Source organism: Cryptomeria japonica, chromosome 11 (assembly GCF_030272615.1).
Source record: "Cryptomeria japonica chromosome 11, Sugi_1.0, whole genome shotgun sequence".
Taxonomy (NCBI): Eukaryota; Viridiplantae; Streptophyta; class Pinopsida; order Cupressales; family Cupressaceae; genus Cryptomeria; species Cryptomeria japonica.
The window spans coordinates 162,544,760-162,567,797 of record NC_081415.1 but is presented as its reverse complement, the minus strand read 5'-3'; positions in this window follow the sequence as shown (position 1 = coordinate 162,567,797).

The following is a 23,038-nucleotide window of genomic DNA, read 5'->3' as shown; positions in this document are numbered from 1 at the left end:
ATACTCAAAACTATTGGTCTACTCTCTATTACCCCCAAGGTAATGGATAGGATAAGGCAACCTTGCTCAAATATTTTTTTTTTTTTTTTTCAATTAAACTAGTCATGATTCACATCTTCACTTCAACCCTATCCTATGGGCATATTATAACAACATATATACACCTATTAGAGCTACAAAATACTCCCTAGTCTATGGTGTAGAAGTCATTCTTCCAATTGAGGTTGAACTTTCATCGTTACACATCTCCTTGAAAAATCTTATCAATGATGAGGACTATATGATTGCACACTTGACTCATCTAGATCTCAATAATGAATGGTGCCTTAACACCTTTAATCATCTTTAGACATATCAAAATCATCTTCAAAGAAGATATAATAAGAAGATCCAACCTAGAGAATTCTAGGTTGATGACCTTCTGCTGAAATAGAATGAAATAAATCTACAACACAAAAAAAAGGAAAATTTGAGTTGAATTGGTTAGGTCCCTACACAATTGTAGCTAAGTATGGATCTAATGCATATTGACTAGCTACTCCAAAAGGAAAGTCTTTGGATGAACCCCTCAATATCATCCATCTCAAACGGTTTCATGCCTAAATCCTTCTAGATATCCCACTTAAAAAAAATGAAAAATAGAAAAACCAAAAAATTTAAAAGATCCAATGTATATAGTAAAGTAAAATAATCCATCCTATGGTGAAAAACACTCCTAGAGGTGCCTTGGACAAGAACCATGGTGAAAACCTGACAATAGGTGTCATATGTAATTGATAGTTACATTGTCCTACTCATCCTTAATTTTCATTTGCATAATTCATTTTGTCCTTCTATTTATCTTATCCTTTACTATCTCACAATACTATATTATCACTACTCATCTATCTTATCCATCCCATGGTATTCTTCATTGATCCCTCGATGATTTGGAATATTATGATATTATTGATATTCTTGCATAGATTTGTGAGTATATCTTGACAATCTCTTCATATTGTCATATGGTTCATATTGGACAACAAAATATAATGCAAATAACATTTTGTATAAATATCGTGCATCCTTTAAATATCACAATTCCTATGCCATTGCTTAGGTCCATCTTTGTACATGTGTGTCCTTAGGTTCCATCCTTATTTATATCATCCTAGTGTTATCAAGGACCCCCTATCAAGTTGGTGCTTCAACAAATCCATTAGTTCCTTTGGTTTTAGTTGTCTTAACTTCCTCTTGTTATGAGAATCCTATTCCTACCCATCCATCTTTAGCTTTAATGGGATATATAATTCCTCATGTATTATGATACATTTACACATCCAAAATATTTGAAAAGGGTACTTGCGATGGATGATATTTCATTGATGCTTCTGGATTTTATTTATATTTCTCTTGAGAATCCTACTTTACCTACCTAGGGTCACCATGATCCATCATATTATGGCATGCGTTGAATGGTGAAACTAGGGATAAATCTTGACTTTTGTGTGATATATTTCTATGGATATGTCCCATGTTATACCCATCAAGGTCCATTGAGACCTTGTGTTAAGATAGGACGTTCCTTCTATTTGTGGTTTTCTAGCATTATGCCCACCAAGGTTCCCTACAACTTTGTGAGATGTTGGAATAACCTTCCTATAAATTTTGAATCAATACTATGCATGTGATACATGACATAACACTAGTTATTTATACCTTGGTGCATAATATATCTCATGTTGTATTTGTAGTGTAGTAAATTATATCCAATTACAATTTTACACTTTGTTTAAACTCATTTTGGTGGTTGTGCCTGATTTTTACCTACTTATGTCTAATTTGCTCAGTTTTAGGACCACTTCCATTAACATGGCGTATTCCCCTATTTGTGACCTTTTTCTTATTCCACACTACTAGGATTGGGGTTGTCAACGCTGTTGGAAACCAATAACACTGAGAGGGGGGAGTGAATCAGTGTTATACCAAAATAGAAGATTTTAGCCTTTACAACACATTCATACACCAACCGGTATACCGGTATAAACAAAATTGAAAGAAGTAATGCAACCAATAAGTCAAACACATAAATGCGAACCATAACACACAAATTTATACGTGGAAAACCTCAATGAGGAAAAACAACGGTGGGATTTGTGACCCACAATATCAATTCACTAGCCATATGAAGAGATATTATAATATATGATGGGCCTGCACTTGCAGGAAGGCTTACAGCCTAGAGCACACTACTCATCACAAAAGGAGCCTCACTGACTACATAACAATCTAGACAACAATCTAGAGAATAGTGAATTGCTTATAACATCTCTTATGCCAGAATACAGTTCTGGTTTAAGCTCTGTCTGTTCCAGTTAAAATCCTAAACCTCAGTACTGGAATAACGCTTACAATGAATTCCTCACATACATAGTCTCTTTGATATATTTTGCATTACATTACATCCATAACCTCATCCATCCATATCAAAAGTGATCTAATAAATCTGCCCTATATACCCTATACAAATTTATGCCTTATGTCGGTTTACAAGGATATATAAAATATCATATTACATGCCGGCCATATAATATAAGCGAATAAGCATTAAAAAAAGTTGCCGATGCCGGATCCATGATGTGTCGGCCTCCAATACCGATATCCTTTACCATACCATGTCGGCCTGCATTGTTGGTGACTAAAGAAATCTTCTATCCTACCGGTGCCGGTGTAGAGTTTGTGAAGTGCTTGCCGATACACCATATGAAGCCGGAACCCAAAATCATGTTGCCATCAATGACAACTTAATAAAACCAACCAATAGAGTGTCAATTGCCAACAATCTCCCCCTTTGGCATTGATGGCAACACTCATGTGAAAAGTGGTCATGGTTTGAACTGCCGGTTTCATCCTGCCCTGCTCCCCTTGAGCTGAATATGCAAAATGCTCAAATACTCCAAAAACTCTGTAACTCCCCCTAATGTATGCAACCCTTCAATTTTTTCACATGTATACTACTCCCCCTTTGACATTAATGCCCCCAAAAAAATTATAAAAAGAATATCAAAGAATGATAACTGTACACTGAATACCTCCAAAAATGTCTTACCAGAGCTTGACCAATTTCAAGATTTTCGGGTAAGATTTCTCCAATAACTCCGTGACATAAGTATCCCATCCAGTTTTGAATGTGCCAGAGATAGATACAAGTCCACTCAGTAAATATGCAAGTGATTCCTTCTCATTAACTTTTGCCGGTGTGGGCTTACCAAGCATATCCATGCACTCCCTCTTATGAACACCAAGTGAATCCAATCTTGGACTCACCAAACCTCTGAGACTTCTGGCTCTCCGAATGATCTTATCTCTTTCCTTTTCAAGAGAATAAATTTGATTCTCCAAAGTCAAAATTTGTCCATCAATATATGTTGCTAGTGAAACTAGTCCATCAAAAGAGTTAGCAATATTAGCAATTTTGTCCTATACCTATTTTATCTTTTCATCTACTTTTGTTGTAAGAATATCTATATTGCAACATACCCTGAATATGTTAGTACCTTGTTTCAAAGAATTTTTTATCGGAATTAACTTCTCCTCAATCTTTTTCTTCTCCCTATCAATGATATGATCAAAAGCGACTCTCTTAGCCAAATTGAATTTTTCAAGTGCTATCAGGTTAGAGATCTGCTATAATGATTGAAAATATTTAGAGATATGTTATGTTATTATCTTAATATTGCCAGAAGGGCTTGCTTCATTCTTAATCTTACATTCCGGGACCAATCTATGCAAAACAGTTATGGATTGATCTATAATTCCTTTGTTTGTGGTTCCCTCCTTCATTAGTTTCTGAGCAGCCATCATCATCAGTTCTGTGGGACTCAACTTTTGATGTTTTTATTTTCCACTAGAGAAGTGTCAATTTTCAATAATGATGTGCCAACAACTGGTTCCCTACCATATTCCCCTATTTTCTCTGGTGATTTATCCTTTATTACCTCCTCACTTGCATCAGTGGCTTCGCCACTTGGTGCAGTCTGTACAACTGTCGGTTCCTCTCTAGGAACAATATCCTCAACCTGTACATTAGTATCTAGATGAAAAGTGTCCTCAATGTTAATATCCTGTACAATGTTCTTTGCATTAACCGATGTCTCTATATTTGTCTGTGTATTTGTGTTAACCGGTGGTTCAATGTCCACTATCTTGATATTCTTTAAAACTAAGGGTGGAGTACCCATAATTCCTTTACCTTTCCCTTCAACCAATGTATCTATAGTATTAGTCTTTGTCTCCAGTGAAGTGAAGAATCCTCTATGCTCTCCCAAAATTTTTATCCAACCCTTCTGTGTTTCCTTTATTGTCTCATTCATTCTTCCTAACATCAGGCTAGTTATTCTATGTTTGCTGTTGAATACCTTCCTATCTGCAACCTCAATTGTCTTCTTCATCTCATCTGGAGTTATAGCAACACGAAAGACCAAATGTTGTCGCAAGGGGTCATATGTAGTCCTAAGGGGTCACACATGTGTTAGAACACATGCGTGACCCCACAGGACCATTTAAGGCCCCTTGCGACACATGTGCACCCCTTAGGATCTATTGGGACCATAAAAGATCAAATGTTGTCGCAAGGGGTCATATGTGGTCCTAAGGGGTCACACATGTGTTCTAACACGTGCGTGACTCCTTAGGACCACTTAAGGCCCCATGCAACACATGTGCACCCCTTAGGACCAAATGGTGTCGCAAGGGGTCATATGTGGTCCTAAGGGGTCACACATGTGTTCTAACACACACATGACCCCTTCGGACCACTTAAGGCCCCTTGCGACACATGTGTACCCCTTAGGACCTATTAGGACCAAATGGTGTCGCAAGGGGTCATATGTGGTCCTAAGGGGTCATGCATGTGTTCTAACACATGCGTAACCCCTTAGGAACACTTAAGGTCCCTTGCGACACATGTGCACCCCTTAGGACCTATTAGGACCACAAAAGACCAAATGTTGTTGCAAGGGGTCATATGTTGTCCTAAGGGGTCACACATGTGTTAGAACACATGCATGACCCCTTAGGACCACTTAAGGCCCCTTCTGAAACATGTGCACCCCTTAGGACCACTTAAGGCCCCTTGCAACATGTGTGACCTATTAGGACCACATAGGACCAAATGGTGTGACAAGGGGTCATATGTGGTCCTAAGGGGTGACTCATGTGTTCTAACACATGCGTGACCCCTTAGGACCACTTAAGGCCCCTTGCAACACATGTGAACCCCTTAGGACCTATTAGGACCACAAAAGACCAAATTTTGTCACAAAGGAGTCATATGTGGTCCCAAGGGGTCATGCATGTGTTAGAACACATGCATGACCCCTTAGGACCACTTAAGGCCCCTTGCGACACATGTGCACCCCTTAGGACCTATTAGGACCACATAGGACCAAATGGTGTCGCAAGGGGTCATATGTGGTCCTAAGGGGTCACGCATGTGTTGTAACACATGCGTGACCCCTTAGGACCACTTAAGGCCCCTTGTGACAAATGTGCACCCCTTAGGACCTATTAGAACCACAAAAGACAAAATGTTGTCACAAGGGGTCATATGTGGTCATAAGGGGTCACACATGTTTTAGAACACTTGTATGACCCGTTAGGACCACTTAAGGCCCCTTGTGACACATGTGCACCCCTTAGGACCTATTAGGACCACAAAAGACCAAATGTTGTCGCAAGGGGTCATATGTGGTCCGAAGGGGTCACACGTGTTCTAACACATGCGTGACTCCTTAGGACCACTTAAGGCCCCTTGTGACACATGTGCACCCCTTAGGACCTATTAGGAACACAAAAGACCAAATATCGTCGAAGGGGTCATATGTGGTCCTAAGGGGTCACACATGTGTTCTAACACATGCATGACCCCTTAGGACCACTTAAGGCGCCTTGCGACACATGTACACCCCTTAGGACCTATTAGGACCACAAAAGACCAAATGTTGTCGCAAGGGGTCATATGTGGTCCTAAGGGGTCATGCATCAACAATCAGTATTGTCAGGATCAACAATAACTGCAAAAATATCACCTGTGAAAATAGACCGTGCATGTATATATATATATATATATTACAAGCAATATTAGTTCATTACACATTTTTAAATTAATGAAGAATTTAAAAATTTGTACATGTACATATATGTAATTTACAAAATATGCATGCACGCACCTATAACAACTAATTCAGAAACACTTTCATAGTCAACTGAATATAGAGGATCATGAATATCAATGATGTCACTATCTTCGTAAGGAGGAATTGTGATAAAAATTTTCATATCCCATTGCAAAACATATCCATTAGCAATATTTTGACAATGAGTATCTTTGTTGTTCACAATGCAATCAACACAAAAGCATGATTTTCCTCTTGCAAGAATAACACGAGGCTTGCTAAATCCCGTAGTCATGACTTGATGAAAACTTCTAATACCATTAATTGATTGACAATTATAAGAATTTGATCGATCAATATCCGATAATGTACAAAAATTATATAGTCAATTTTAGTTCATTTCACACACATATATATGTACACTTGAATTTTAAAAATAATTCAAGAACACCAAGAATATTTAAGAATATATATATATATATATATATATATATATATATATATATATATATATATATATATATATATATATATATACCTTTAACTTCCCAAAAATAACGCTTGTTGTAAGTTGTATCACGACCAGCAAAATGATTTTTGTACCATTCAATAATATCATTAGAATTACGTATGGTGTTACCTGTACAAAAGCTCTTTCTTTAGAAAATTGGACAACCCACATGTACACACACACACACACACACACACACACACACACACACACACACACACACACACACACACACACACACACATATAGACACACACACACACACACAGACACACAAATTAATCAATGAAGATAATTTACCTGAAAGTTCATGTTGGCAAAGTGCAGGCTTCACACATGCCCCTGCTCCATCATGGTCTCCTTTTCCATGTCCACTCTCAAAGAAGTTCCACAAAAGCTTTATGCTACTTCGAGCATGTTGTAGGGATAACCAGTTAAAAGCTTTTGCAAACTTAAATTGCCTTGACATGAATAACATATATATTAAATATATATATTTAAAATTTTGACCTGTTATATACAATCAAATCATATATATATATATAACAACAACTTAAATAATCAATTTCAAATCTAATTTACTTATCAGCACATCCATCTGACCAAATCCAATGTTGTGTACATTCTATCCCACGATCTTTAATATCTTCAAAAAACATTCCAAAACAATGTGCTACATAGCTCCTATCATGACACGTATCATCACTAATATAGAAATGGACCTCCTTGATGATAATGTGTTCATTTTCAGTACTCTCTATACCATCCACATGAAATTGTGCATGTCTATAACAAACTTGTACAAATATTGCAACTTGATCAGAATGATAATATTGACTTTGAATTTATTTGTGAGGACCAAATGAATAGTTCTCGGAGAAATCTACAATTGAAAGAATACAACCTGGTGGAAAACAATTCTTTGAATCACAAAACTGTTTAGCCTGCCATCTTGCACCATGACAATGTTGGATATGTGGATATATCATATTATGAAATCTATCTATAAATTGAATGCAGGGCAATTCACTCTCTTTCAACATAGTTATTTTGGATTCAGTTCCTGACTTTGGTATGTCTCATATTCAAATCTCTTCCATATAACCAGTGCATGAATATCAAAATTCCCCGTTTGCAACACAAACTTACTCAAAAATACACAATCATTGCATTCACCTTTTATACATTGTATTTTGAACTCATCAGAATCTTCAAATTTATCACATAAAATAGACTTCACAACTTGTGTTGTACTTGTAGGAATGACTAGATTTGGATTAATTGTTGCCATGAACTTCTTATATGATTGCAAGTGTAGATGAAATTCAACATGATTTCAACAACAACAAGTTTCATGTACCTTATTTATGCATACAAAGCAATGACAAAATCTCTCAAACATCCTTTGGCAAATCTTTACATCTAAAAATTCTTGCTTGAATGCTTCAAACAATTCATTTTGTGTTGTATCTAAGAAATGTTTTGGATGTGTAATCTTTTTTACCATCTTCATCTACCATCTGTATAGTATCCCTTCTATTGGAAGAAACACGAGATTGGTTGGTCCAATAACCGATGACCTGTCTTTTTATATCTTCAGAAATTATGTCTTTTCTAGGAACCCTATAGATATTTACCCAATTCTTTTCAATTTTTTCATCCAACATATTTCTCTTCCTAATGTATCTTTGAACTATTCTTCTAGATACATTCATTAATTGAGAAATTGCATTAACTTGTTTTTTACGAGTCAATTCCTTACTAGTAATCATAGTCATCAATGCTCTACGTGCATCACTTAAATCAACACCTTGACTTGTGTTTACAATACAATTCAATGCTTCTTGTAAATTTTCAATTATAGTTTCTTTTACTAATGTATCACTAGAACTTTTCTTATTACCAACACCCAACAAGTCCAAAACAGGTTTCATTTCCCTTTTCCTAAATAACTTAGCAAATAATTATGCTCTTCCAACAATAGACTTATTTTAAAAATAATCATCCCACAAATTATTACAATGCAATTTTAATGTGCTTTCAGGTATCATATCTTTAGATGGAATTTCATTGAAAAGACTATCTTCATCCATTTCCATCGAATTTTCCATACCAGAAAAAAAAAATTCATCTCGTACCTGAGTAGATGTTTCTTGAACATCATCAGATTGATCTTGAACAACAACAGATTGTTGTTGACTACGTTCTGTATGACCTTTCATCTTATTGTCCCTTTTACGATCATACAACCTTGATCTAGTCCTCTTATTCCCCATTGCAAAAAATATTCAGATCTTCAAAATTTTGTCCTTTGAACCTAAAAACAACATGTTGTGCGCAAATATGCATATCTTCAAAATTTAGTGTTTTGAACTAAAAAGGTTATATATCTAATAACTTTTCGTCGGTTTTTAACAAAAAAATGTAATTAGTGAAATGTATAAATTTTTTTGCATTCTTATACTTAACATGTGTACATTTCATCCATTTAGATCATTTGACTTGAAGTCCAATTTTTATAATTTAGAAAATGAAAAAAAAGTCTCACAAAATTTAGGAGCATTGATAAAAAGTAAGAAATTAAGTATACTTCAATTAGATACATTTGACTATATGCATTGTACATATGAACGCGATTTAATAATATTAATTGCTTGAAATCACTTAGCTAATATATATAGAGAATTTGAGTCAAGTATTAGGAAATAAAATATAATATAATTCAGTACTAAATAGTGTTGGATATATGGCCAAGAAATGGTTATCGTCATATCGCAGTGACTAAAGAATATGGTTAGTCTAAAAAATATTTAATTTCCAAAAAAACATCTAATATTGTAAATTAAGCATGATTGAAAAAATAATTTCAAATAACATACTTGGAAAGGGTAGATGCCTTCCGAATTTTTTTTCAAAATCTTCGCCCCTTTACAAAATTAGAAATATTCACCCCTTTATAATCTTCCCACTTGCTCCAAAATGCCACTTTATTTGAAAAAAAAAGGATTGTTTGCAAAAATATTTCTTATTATTTTCACACTTGATTGATTTGGTTTTTTTAATGCAAAAAATAATTCTTTTTTATATGTGGTTCAAGCGACTGGTCGCGTCGGCCCGCATAGTTCCGGCTTGAACTATTTTAAATTGTTCCGGCCGGAACATTTCTGGCCATAACGTTTTTGACCGGAATGGCTTATGTGGAATGCCAAGTGGTAGCCACATCAACAAAAATGATGATTTTTTCAAACTTGTCACTTCAACAACAATTCAATAGGTAAATTAAACTTATTAAAAAAATTAAAAATATCCTTTTTTAGAGATCGAAGTCACGATTCTACTCATATAATTTTTATAATATAAAAAATTAAAAATACTACAACTAGGTATTCTTTTGTTTGATATGAGTCCGCTTTGAAAAACAAAATAAAATATCAAATCACTTCAAAAAAAATTGAAAAAAATATGGTTCACTAGAAGAGAGAGTCTTCTCCAAAAGGGTATTTTTAGTTTTTGGATTATCATAAATTGAATAGACAAATTGTGATGGGACACAAAAACTGTCAAATTCTGGTGTATTCGACTTCCAAATGCCATCACAAAGAAAATATACATCAATTTTTTTTAAATTTTTTTCATGCACTATATAAATATGTGATCTATAACTGATATCAAAATGAGAAAAAAAAAGTTGATTTACATTTACTTTTGAGGTGGGAACCAAAGCTCCATTTTTCAGCAATAAAAAAAATGGACTTTAAAGCTAAAAAAAACATATAAATTATTGACAAAAAGATTTCAAAAAATAGTAGACTTAAACTTCAACAAATTTTACACATTTCATCAGTTTACATTATCTTCAAATTCAAAATGCAAATGACACTTTTATGGCGACAAAATTGAATAGTTATTGTTGTGTTAGCCTTTTCCTTTGTAAAAGTGTGACACAAGTTTGTACTTTTACCCATCTAACATGTTGTATAGCTCTACCGGTATTTGATTTTTTATTTCAATTAATGCTTTCTTATAGATATCTAAATACAGAAGAATTGCTTCCTCTACCTCTCTCTGTTCATCATCTTCAAATGTATCATAATAAGACTTGACATTATTCAGCATCCCATCCTTAGTTATTTCATCTACAATTTCAGCACAAGTCTTAGGCAGAATAATTGTTATGTTACCAGTCTCTAGTGCCAAATCAATGTCACTTTTCTTCCTCCTTCTGGTAGTACCATATGCAGCTGATGGTGTAGCCTTGGGTGCCTGATTCCGTGCCAGTAATTTGATGGTAACCTTCCTAACCGGTTGTTTCTTTGCTTCCATTTTAGGTTATTTCGGTTTCTTCCTCACATCCCTTTTGAATGCTAATGGTGTCTCATCAGCAGTCACAGGTTCAATGTGAACTACTGGATCCTTCCTCTTTCTCCCTTTCTTTGGGACAACATCAATGAGTGCCTCAATGTCCTTAGAGACTTCCTGTACAAACTTGTATTCCTTACCTTCTTGTTTTTCCCTCTTCTTTCGGTTGAACTCAATTTCAACCTCAAAAGTCTTTTGCTGTGCTGTTCCACAAGGTTTTTTTGCTTCTACATCAAGTAGAATTTTGCATATGCATCCAGAATTAATGCATCCACCTCATATCCCATTTCCTCTATCCAAATCTTCCGAGGCTTGACTTCCTCCATGAGATTCACATCCTTAACTATGAAACAAATGTCGGTAGAGTATTTCTCTACTATTTGCTCAGGTATCCTTATTCTAGACCTCATAGATTTCTGAAAAGCCTTGAGGTAACCCCATACCTTACCATCTCTAAGACTTCCCAATGCAACAATTGATTGTTTAAGTTGTCTTCCTATTGGGATGTCAAAATCCCATTGCTTCATCAAAAAGTATAACATTAAGCATACTAATAGATTTCCATACCGGAAGGTGCCCTTCTTCTCACCTTTAATCTTCCCTAAATTGATCAATAAATCCTCAAGCATCCAGTCACAAAGATCAAACTTGATATTTTCTCTCATCATCCTATAAATGACCAAAATACATGAACTGAATTCAGTTGGTTAGACTGAGTTACCTTGTAGCCTATAACCATCCTTCCAAATTTGATATTTGTGTCGGTGATGGTGCTCACCTTCATCGATCTCTTGTCTAATGTGGCATTGGTGATCTTATCCGGATGTTGCCCTGCCGATGGTAAACCAATAATTGCCCGAATGGCTTCCTTAGTGATTTTGTAGGGTTGGTCCAACTATATGAATTCCCCATGCACTCTTCTTAGTACATATCTGATAATCTCATCCTCGAACTCCGAAATATCCAGAATATTAGTGAACCCTAGATCTTCGATGTGTTTATATGCCGGTTTTATTTTACCAGATTCTCCCATGAGTTCATTCATATACATCCCCTTGATCTCTGAAGTGCCTAAGTCCTCTATATGACAATGAATATAGGCCCTAACATCTTCCACATATACCACTCCCTCCAGGACATGAGAAAATGCTCCAACTGAATCTTCCTTGGTAGCCACATGTGGATACCATTTGAAAATTGGCCTGGGGTGGTCCTTAACTTCTACTACAGTTGGATTTGCAACAAAAATAGGAGCAGAAGATGATCCCGATTCCATGGTTCAAGAAAAAAAATACCTTTAGAACACTGTAGGTGAAAACCTCTTATCAAATCCTTCCAGATGCCGGTGTGATTGTTCAAGATGAAATTTGATCGCCTTTGAATATCTTCTGATTGCACTAAGTCACTCTAAATTGCTCTAAATGCTGGGTGAATAATAATGAAGTGTAATCGACCTTTTATCCATCGAGAAAACCCTAATTTTCTGTTGACATAAATGACTGCCAATGAATGATACTGGATCTCACTTTGAATATATCAATGTTGGATAATCCACTCCAATATCTAGAACATCTTCTAGAATCTCTTCTAGGGGCATATGCATCATCTTCCATGAAATTTGCCTACCCCTAAGGAATTTGCCTTAGTTATCAGATGAGCTCACTGCCGGTGTAGGAGTAGCCTCTTTTGCCAGATAGGTAACCGAGACATTCCCATCTGATGATTTCTCTTCAGTCTTCCTAACCCATCTCTGAGTATGATCTTGCCGGATTTCACTAACCTTCTCTTTGCCTTTATCATTTTATCCTCCATTGCCAACCGATGGATTTCTGCTTTTGCAAAACTTAGCAATATGTCCAACTTCATTGCATGCATAACGTGTAACATTATTATTTTGAATTGCCTTACTAAAACCGGTGAAATTGCTTGACGTGCACTGATTAGCCATATGTCCAAATTTTGCACAAGCATACCATTTTACATTCATTTTGCAATCTTTTGTCTTATGACCAATTTTATTGCATTTAGAACATTTATCAGGAGCAGAATCAGGGTTCTGATTTTCTCTGATTCTACATTGCCTAGCCATGTGACCAAATTTATTGCAAACAAAATATCTACCATTGAATTTATAAGAATTGAATTGTCTTACCAGTGCCTTATGGTTTTGATCTCCGTTAGCAATACCAAAACTCTATCCCTGCTCAAATCCAAGTCTACTGGAATTGCCAATTTGCCTCTTTCTCTTCAGTAACTCATCAGGCTATGCTGAGCTAATCTTGAATTTTTCTTTGTACTCACTTGCAGCAGTTAAGTTATCTCTTAGTACTGTCATTTATCTCTCAAGCTCTTGCTCATTGCTCTGTGATTGTACCAGATTAGACCTTAATATCTTATTTTCATGAGTCAACCTACCACATTCTTCATATTTGTTCTTCAGGGATACAACAAGATTTTCTTCCCTTTTCTTTCTATCCTCAATATCCTTAGACAACCTCATAGTCATAGTTTGCATTTCATTCTTTATAACCATGTTCTCTTGACTCAATTTCTAACATTGTTCCTTAAGCGCATCTTTCTCTTCATTAGCTTGATTTTGCAAAAGTTCCTTCCTCCTAGCTTGAACCAATGATAGTCTTTCTTGTAGGACAAGAATAAATTCTTTAGCAGAATTCAACTAATCTTGTAGCTTTAAGTTCTTCAAACTTTCAGCATCATAATCTTTAAGTGCCATCTCAAGCTACTTCTCCAAAGCCATATTCAATGATTCCTGTTTCAGGATCTTCCTCAAGCTGTTAAAATTCCTTTGAGGCACAAGGCTTTGATACCAATTGTTGGAAACCAATAACATTGAGAGGGGGGCGGGAGTGATTAAGTGTTATAACGGAATAGAATATTTTAGCCTTAACAAAATATTCAAACACCAACTGGTATACCGGTATAAACAAAATTCAAAGAAGTAATGCAACCAATAAGCCAAAAACATAAATGAGAACCATAACACACAAATTTATATGTGGAAAACCTCAATGAGGAAAAACCATGGTGGGATTTGTGACCCATAATATCAATTCACTGGCCATATGAAGAGATATTATAATATATGATGGGCTTGCACTTGAAAGAAGGATTATAGCCTAGAGCACACTTCTCATCACAAAAGGAGCCTCACTGACTACATAACAATCCAAACAACAATCCAGAGAATAGTGAACTGCTTAGTATAGCATCTCCTATGCCAGAATACAATTTTGGTTTAAGATCTGTTTGTTCCGGTCAAAACCCTAAACCTCAGTACCAGAATAACCCTTACAATGAATTCCTCACATACATAGTCTCTCTGATATATTTTGCATTACATTACATCCATAACCTCATCCATCCATATCAAAAGTGATATAATCAATCTCCCCTATATACCCTATACAACTTTATGCCTTATGTCGATTTACAAGGATATATAAAATATTATATTACATGTCAGCCATATAGCATAAATGAATAAGCATTAAAACAAGTTTCCAATGTCGGATCCAAGACACGTCGGCCTCCAATACCGATATCCTTTACCATACCATATCGACCTGCATTTCCGGTGACCAAAGAAATCTTCTATCCTACCAGTGCCAGTGTCGGTGTAGAGTCCGTGAGGTGTCTACCAGTACACCATATGAAGACATAACCCAAAATTATGTTGCCATCAATGACAACATAATGAAACCAACCAATAGAGTGTTAATTGCCAACAAATGCCTCTGTCCTAAACTAGTCTATCCAATACCCTTATCTAGGTAGTTTGGACCCAAAATTTGAAATATGAATGTCAACTTTATAAGTAGTGGGAAATGCCCTCCAATATAGGCCCTCCACAAATATTAAATCCAAAAAGGTGTAAGTTTCATATAAATACATATCCCTTTTTCATAAACACTTTAGATCTGATAACAAAGAGTGTTATAGGGGCAAAAAGTAGACAATGATAGACATTAATATATTTCAAACAAGTGAAAAACCCTTAGACTAGAGCACCCAACACATGTGTCCAATATATTTTGGCTAAATTTTAGAGAGATAGACCTGCAAAACCTCCTAAATGTGAATTCACACTTTACTATTTGCATAGAGACTCTAAGACTAGGATGCCCAACACACTAGTTTGACACTTTCAGGTCCATCTTCTAGTTACAGGTTCCCATATTGCAAGATTTGGCTTAGTGTGTTGGTTTTCTATTAAATTATAATTCTTTTTTATTGCTAAAAATTATCAAATTTATTATCATTAAACCTCGATAATACATTAATTTCAATTCAATTCACATCTCAATCAAAAAGGAAAAATAGATCCAAGTGTTCAATTCTCCTATAGGACTGTAGTTGAACCTATTGATGTTCCCTAATTATTTGTGTGGACTATAGTTTGTATTCATAGGCTAAGATCCCAAATCCACACCATTTAATTTTGGTGGCCCCAACATGTCTTATGATTGCATAACTTATGATTTACATACATTTAATTGGTTCATGCTTACATTGTTTTTTGAAATCTATTACTTATGCACTTGCAATTACATGCGATTAGATAGATAGTTCACCAACACTTCATTTTGGTGAACCCAGCTTCTCTTGCATTTTGCATAAATTCTAATTTGGATTTCCAACTCTGATTTATTTGCATAATTTTTAATATTTATATGCAATCATTTTTGAATTTTATTGCTTATGTGCTTATATTGGTTAATTAATCACAATATTACTATCTCATATTGCTTAATTAACTGGTTAATTGATCACAATATTTCTATTTCACATAGTTTAATCATTTGGTTAATCAATTAGATCATTGTTATAATAACTTGGTTAATTAATTGCATTTCAATTTTATATTACATTTACAATAAATCTCATGAGAAAATAAAAATATTTCAAATAAATATTTTTTTCTATTTTTCCTCTTTTGAACTCAGGGATAAGTGTGCGTTTACAGTGGAGATTATAGTTGTTTATGAGTTTAATAAGACATTATGCTTTAACTAGTAATAGTGTTGAGCCTCAATTGCATGATGACTTATTCCCACCAAGAAACTTAGGAGAGCAATCTTCCCTTAATCCAACACACATCTTTCCTAATATACATGATAATCATTCCCCTCACGCTTCTCATGGTGGGAATGACCCTTTAATTCATGTTTCTAATGAACAAATAAAAAATATTGATAATAAATTGGAAGGTTTTCAACAATTTGTGGGTACAAATCACTTGGATACAAAGGAAGCCCCCTTTACTAAGGATATAAGGAGATTGATACAATGTGGTTTGCATGGTGTGGATTTTCTACGTAAAATAGCTCATATAGTGGATAAAAACACTTTGATTGTATTTAGTTGCATAGAAATTATTGGATATACTACTCCTCAAAACCATGTTGAGACCCAACTACCCATGCCTACAATGATACTTTCTATTCCTACATACACATCCTCTATTATGTCTATCATTGTGCTAAATGGTAATGCCATCCATGTTAATAATGGGACTAAGCCTATCAAACTATATACCTATGTGCCACCTTCCTCCACTCTCCAGTTTTTTCTCAAAATACCAATCAACCATCTCCACCCCTCACTTACCATAATGTTCAATTTACCTATCATTATGTCCCTTCCACCCCAACATCACAATCCAGATTTTGACAAGATACTTCACCTACTGATATTGTCATAAACCAATTGTTGCAAAATGTGTAGCCAAAATAAGACAAACCCAATCCCAACCAACACTTTCATCATATTGCACAAGTAGCTCACTTTCATATGCCATTCTTAAGAATCCTATCCCACAACACATAGAGGTACATTATTTTGAGAAATACATTGGGAAATGTAAGCCTAACACTCATGTGGTGACACTTACCAATTTTTGTGTCAATTTTGTTCTTGAGGAGGCTCTTCTTGTAAAAAATTTCTTAGATCCTTGAGAGAAATTGCTTTGAATTGGTTTTGTTATTTTCCTAACATATTAATTAAAAAAAATTCACAATTCATTAATAATTTTTGGAACATTTTCAAAACCATATTGGGCCACAAGTAATATTATTTGATTTGGTACATTATAGAGAAGGTGTAAATGAGAAAGTGACCGATTTTATTGGTAGATATCAAACTTTGTATTCACAAATTTCTTATTCTCTTCTTGATGTTCATGTTCCATTTTTTTTTAATTTTTAGTTGTAATGGATGGAAGTAGGATTCACTAGTTTAGCTATGTAAACAAGGAATAAACCTATTTCCAAGCAACATTAACATTAAAGAGGGATGAAATCAATAGATTCAACCTCAAGTGAATAAAAAGGGTTGATTGTTGATTAGATTCTATTGATTTCTTCCCTCTTTATTCACAATCAACAATCAACCTATCTGTTTTCCTATAAGGTTGATGTTGTGATTCTTTTTGAGGTTGTTGGAAAAAGTTGTGTGTGTGTATCCAAGAGAAGGGATACATGATTCTTGCTAGACCAAAAGGAGAGAAGTGATACCTGCATAGTGTAAGTGCAGAAGGTGAAGAGGAGCTTAAGTGGATCTGCATTGGCATTGAGTGCTATTACCAGATCATTGTAATACCTGTTGATCTCTAACCACTTCAACAGTTGAGAAATCCCTTAACAGGGCAGCTTTAACAGGCTTGCTGTAAATCCTTTAATAGGGTGACTCAAAACCATTGAGTTCTTGAAATCCTCTAACAAGGTAACCTTTAATAGGGTTTAACCCTTAACCGGGTATTCTAGCCATCCCTTAATCGGGTGATCCCTAACAGGATCGGTTCCTAACAGAACCTATCGTATCGGTCTTTAGCCGGACAAGGCTCCTAACAGAGTGGACTTCTAAAGAGTTCAAAAACAAGCTTGTGGGTATTCATCCCCACTGTGGTTTTTCCTTGTTGGGTTTCCACATGAAAAATATGTGTGTTATGTGTGATGTCTTCTTCATGTGATTATTTGTTGTTTTCTGTCAAGCGGTGAATCTTGTTGATCTAGTTGCTCATATGTATATCTTTGATGGTAGATTACTCGTTCATGCATTAGGGTGAAAAGGAAATGAAGTGTTAGATTGTATGAGAAGATAAGTGTTAGCTAGTTTATGCTTGTCTCAGTTATTCTGGGTTTTGCCGGTTGTACTCTGTTTGAGGACTGGTGTCACTGTTTGTCTGTCAATGCACAGTGTCTGTAGACAAACCGGTTCAAGAGTGTGTTTTTATCTATACTGATTCACCCCCCCTCTCAGTACTGGCTGGGTACTAGTCGTTCATCATTGTGTTATCAATTGGTATCAGAGCATCCTCCAGGTCCTCTATGTTATAAGCTTAACCACTTGAGGTAAAGATCCCAGTCTAATGATGAAGAGGGAAGGTCCAAAGTTTAACAGAGAAAATTTCAGTATATGGAAAGACAGAATGAAGATATACATCAAAAGCATGGGTGCTCAACACTAGAGCTATGTTGAGAATGCCTATGTTGCCCCTTCCGGTACTCTCACCAATGACCAAAAGAGAGAGATACAGGAGAATGGGCAAGTCATGGAAGCCCTAATTAGTAGTTTATCTGACATTGAGTTTATTGATGTCCAAGATAAGGAAAATCCCAAAGAGGTATAGGATACTCTTGAAAATATCTATGGCGGTGATGAGCATGTAAAACAAGCTATGGAAGAAAGCCTTAGAGGGAAGTTTGAAGATATGTGGATAGTTGAAGGTGAGACCATTCAACAGTATGGAATAAGAATCAAAATCGTTGTTGGAGATATCAAGAGTGCAGGTGGTAAAATAGAAGATTCCACTATGGTAAGCAAAGTCCTGAGATCCCTATTGCCGGTCTATGCAATAAGGGTTGCTGCTATTCAGGAGCTGAGATCAATAGACAAGACTAAGGTATCCCTAGACTCCATCATTGCAAAGTTGACAGCCTATGAGCTAAATAGTTTTGATGGCAGTGTACAAAAGACTGAATCAACTTTTAAAGCTTCTGCAGTACCATCTAGAAAAGGAAATGAAGCGAGCACTAGTGGTGAACCAAGAAAGAGCAGAGAAATGGATGATGAGGAGATTCTGATGGCATTTGAAGCTCTCCTTGCCAGGAAACTTCCTAAAGGAACTGGCAAATATAGAGGTAAGCTACCTTTGAAATGCTTTTTTTGTAACCAGATAGGACATATTGCTGTAAACTGTCCTAATGGCGACAACAAGGACAAACCGGAAAGGTTCAAGAAATTCAAAGGAGGAAACTGGAGAAACTATTTTGTGGCAGTTGATGAAGGTGTCATCGATGAGGAATCAGAGGATGAAGAAAATGAAGATATTATGTTTGTTGCTGTCAAGGAAGATGTGTCAGACAAGAAGGCTCTTGTCTCCCGGTTTGATAATTCCAATGAGTGGATCATTGGCAGTATCTATTCTCACCATATGACTAGTGTCTAGAGAAAGTTTCTATCCTTGGAAGAGTGTGATGGTGGTGTGGTTCGCTTTGGCAATGATGCACCATGCATGGTCAAAGGAAGAGGGTCTATCTCTCTAAATGGAAAGAGTAGTGCTAACAATGTGTATTGGGTTGATGGTCTCAGACACAACCTTCTGAGTGTTGCCCAACTGAATGACAGTGGCCTCACTTTGGAATTCAAGAATGGAGTTTGCAGAATCAAAGGAAAGAATGGTGAATTGGTGGCCACCGGCATGTAGACCAAAGGTAACCTATTTCAGCTAAATGCAAATATAAGTACATGTCTTATGGCTAAATTTGATGATAGCTGGATATGGCATAGGAGACTCTGCCATGTAAACTTTGATAACATTGTGAAGGCTAGTAAGATCAAGGAAGTTAGAGGGTTGCCGATGCTAAGCAAACCGGCTAATACCTTGTGCAGAGAGTGTCAATTGGGGAAAATGTCTTCCTCAACCTTTAAAAGTAAATCTTTCATTGCTGACAACTTGCTTGATCTTGTGCATACTGATTTGTGTGGTCCTATGAAAACTAGAAGTGTGCAAGGTGATAGGTACTTCATGATTCTCACTGATGACTTCTCAAGAATGATGTGGGTCACATTCTTGAAAGACAAGTCTAAAGCCTTTGTAAAGTTCAAAGATTTCAGAGTATTAGTGGAGAAGGAAAGCAGTAAAAGGATCAAGTGCCTAAGAACTGATCAAGGAGGGGAATTCACTTCCGATGAATTCAACAAGTACTATGAAGAACATGGCATCAAGAAGCAACTATCTACCCCCTAGACTCCATAGCAGAATGGCCTAGCAGAGAGGAATAACCAGACTGTAGTTGAAGCAGCTAGAACCATGTTGATTCAAGGAAAGGTAGCTCACACCTTTTGGAGAGAAGCAGTGAGCACTACAGTCTACACAATGAACTAGGTACTCATCAAGAAAGGTAAGGATAAAACTCCTTATGAGTATTGGACTGGTAAGACACCTATGGTTAGCTACTTTAGAGTGTTTGGTAGCAAATGTTACATCAAGAGGAGTGAACACCAGAGCAAATTTGATGCGAAGTGTGATGAGGGAATATTCCTACGATATTCCACCAAGAGCAAAACTCTCAAGTGTTTCAACAATAGGACTCAGAGAATTATGGAAAGCATCAATGTAAGAGTTGATGAAAACTCTAAGAAAACCGAGGAAACCGGCAGTGAACAAGCAGTAAATGAACCGATTGTAACATTATGGGAACCGATTGTCAGTCAACCAAGTACCAGTAACAGTATTCCTACACCGGTAGATGTAGATGAGGATACTGATGGAGATGAGGATGAAGAAGAAAAGGAAGAGGAATCCATTAAGACCATTCCTCGGTATGTCAAGCTGAATCACGATCCTAAGCAGATCATAGGAGATAAGGATGTAGGAATCCTTACAAGAAGAAAGGTCAGAGAAAACTCATGTATGATCTCTGAATTTGAGCCTAAATCATTCAAAGAGGCCCATAAAGATGAAGATTGGATCAAGGCAATGGAAGAGGAACTTGACCAGATAGAGAAAAATGGTACATGGTCTTTGGTACCCAGACCGGAGCATAAAAATGTCATTGGTACCAAATGGGTTTTCAGAAATAAGCTGAATGAGGATGGCATAGTGATTAGGAACAAAGCCAGATTGGTGTGCAAAGGATATGCTCAAGAAGAAGGAGAAGACTATGGAGAAACCTTTGCTCCTATAGCCATATTGGAAGGAGTCTATATGCTTCTTGCATATGCAGCTTTTAAAGGTTTCAAAGTATATCAAATGGATTTAAAATCTGCATTTCTAAATGGAGTACTTGAAGAGGAGGTGTATATTGAGCAACTAGATGGGTTTGCCCTATCTGAAGACAGTGATAGGGTATGTAGGCTACATAAAGCCTTATATGGTCTAAAGCAGGCACCTAGAGCATGGTATGAACGTCTGCATTCCCATCTTGTGAAGATTGGATTTGAGAGAACAAGTGAAGATAGCAATATCTACTTGAAGTCTGAAGGTGATCAGATCCTGATTTGTGAGGTATTTGTTGATAACATTATCTTTGGTGGAGATGACAAGATGAGTCATGAGTTTGCTGATGAGATGAAGAAAGAGTTTGAGATGTCACTCATGGGGGAGATTAAATTCTTCATTAGATTGCAGATCCAGCAGATGAAACAAGGAATCTTTATCACTCATTCCAAGTATGTCAAAGAGGTGTTGAAGACCTTTGGCATGGAAGATAGTAAACCGGTTGGTACTTTGATGGTGACCGGTTGTAAACTATCCAAAGAAGATGACTCAACATTGGTCGATGAGAAGGAATACCGATCAATGATTGGTAAGTTGCATTATGTAGTGCATAGCAGACCGGATATTGCACATGCAGTTGGCATTACTGTAAGATTCCAGAAAAGCCCAAGAGAATCCCACTTGGTTGCAGTCAAGCAAATTCTTAGGTATCTGAAGGGAACTATTGACTATGGATTGTGGTATCCATATAGCAAGGATTTCAACTTGAAAGTATACATAGATGCTGATTGGACAGGCAATATAGATGACCGGAAAAGCACAATCGGTGGTGCATTCTTTCTCGGTGGTAGACTGGTCTCATGGATGAGTAAGAAGCAGAGTTGTATATCTCAGTCTATAGCGGATGCAAAGTATGTTGCAGCTTTTATGAACTACACTTAGACAATTTGGATGAAGCATGTATTAAATGGCTTCAAAGTTCCAGTATCTGAACCGGTAATTATATTTTGTGACAATACTAGTGCAATTAATATCTCCAAGAATCCGGTTTTACATTCTAGAACCAAGCACTTTGAGCTTAAGTATCATTTCTTGAGGGAAAAGGTTCAGAACAAAGAGATTGCACTAGAACATGTTTCCAGTCAGGAGCAATTAGCAGACATATTCACCAAGCCTCTCCCAAAGGCTACATTTATGTACTTAAGAGGTGAATTAGGGGTGTTGCCCTTTCAAGAGGTGAACTAAAGGTATATGCTCCACATCAGTCAGGTATTGCATAGTCAAATTTTTCTTTAGGATTGATGTGTTGAAGGAGGCTACTCCTTAGGGGGAGCAGCATAATGGAACAAGGAAGCTTGTGCCTCTACTTTGGCATTGTTGTCAAAGGGGAAGAAGATGTGAAGCAGAGAAGATATCTGTGGAAATTTGGGGAGAAGATGTGAAGCGGAGAGATATCTTTGTATATTTCCACCAATGCCAAAGGGGAATATTGTTGGCATTATGTGAACCAGTATGAGAACATAATGACATTGTATGTTGTCATTGATGTCAATATGCTGAAGAGGTGAGAACCGGTGTAACACTGTGAACCGACATTTGTGTCAAAGTGAAGTGGTGTGTTTGTTCAAGGTGAACCAACATATGGTTATCGGAACCGACACATGGAAGCGTTGTATGACTACCGGTTGGTAGTCTCAACTTCAGGGTTTCCGGTTGAAGTGCTTCAAGCCTATGTGGCTCAACCGGTGACTTTGTGTGATGAGTTAGCATGGT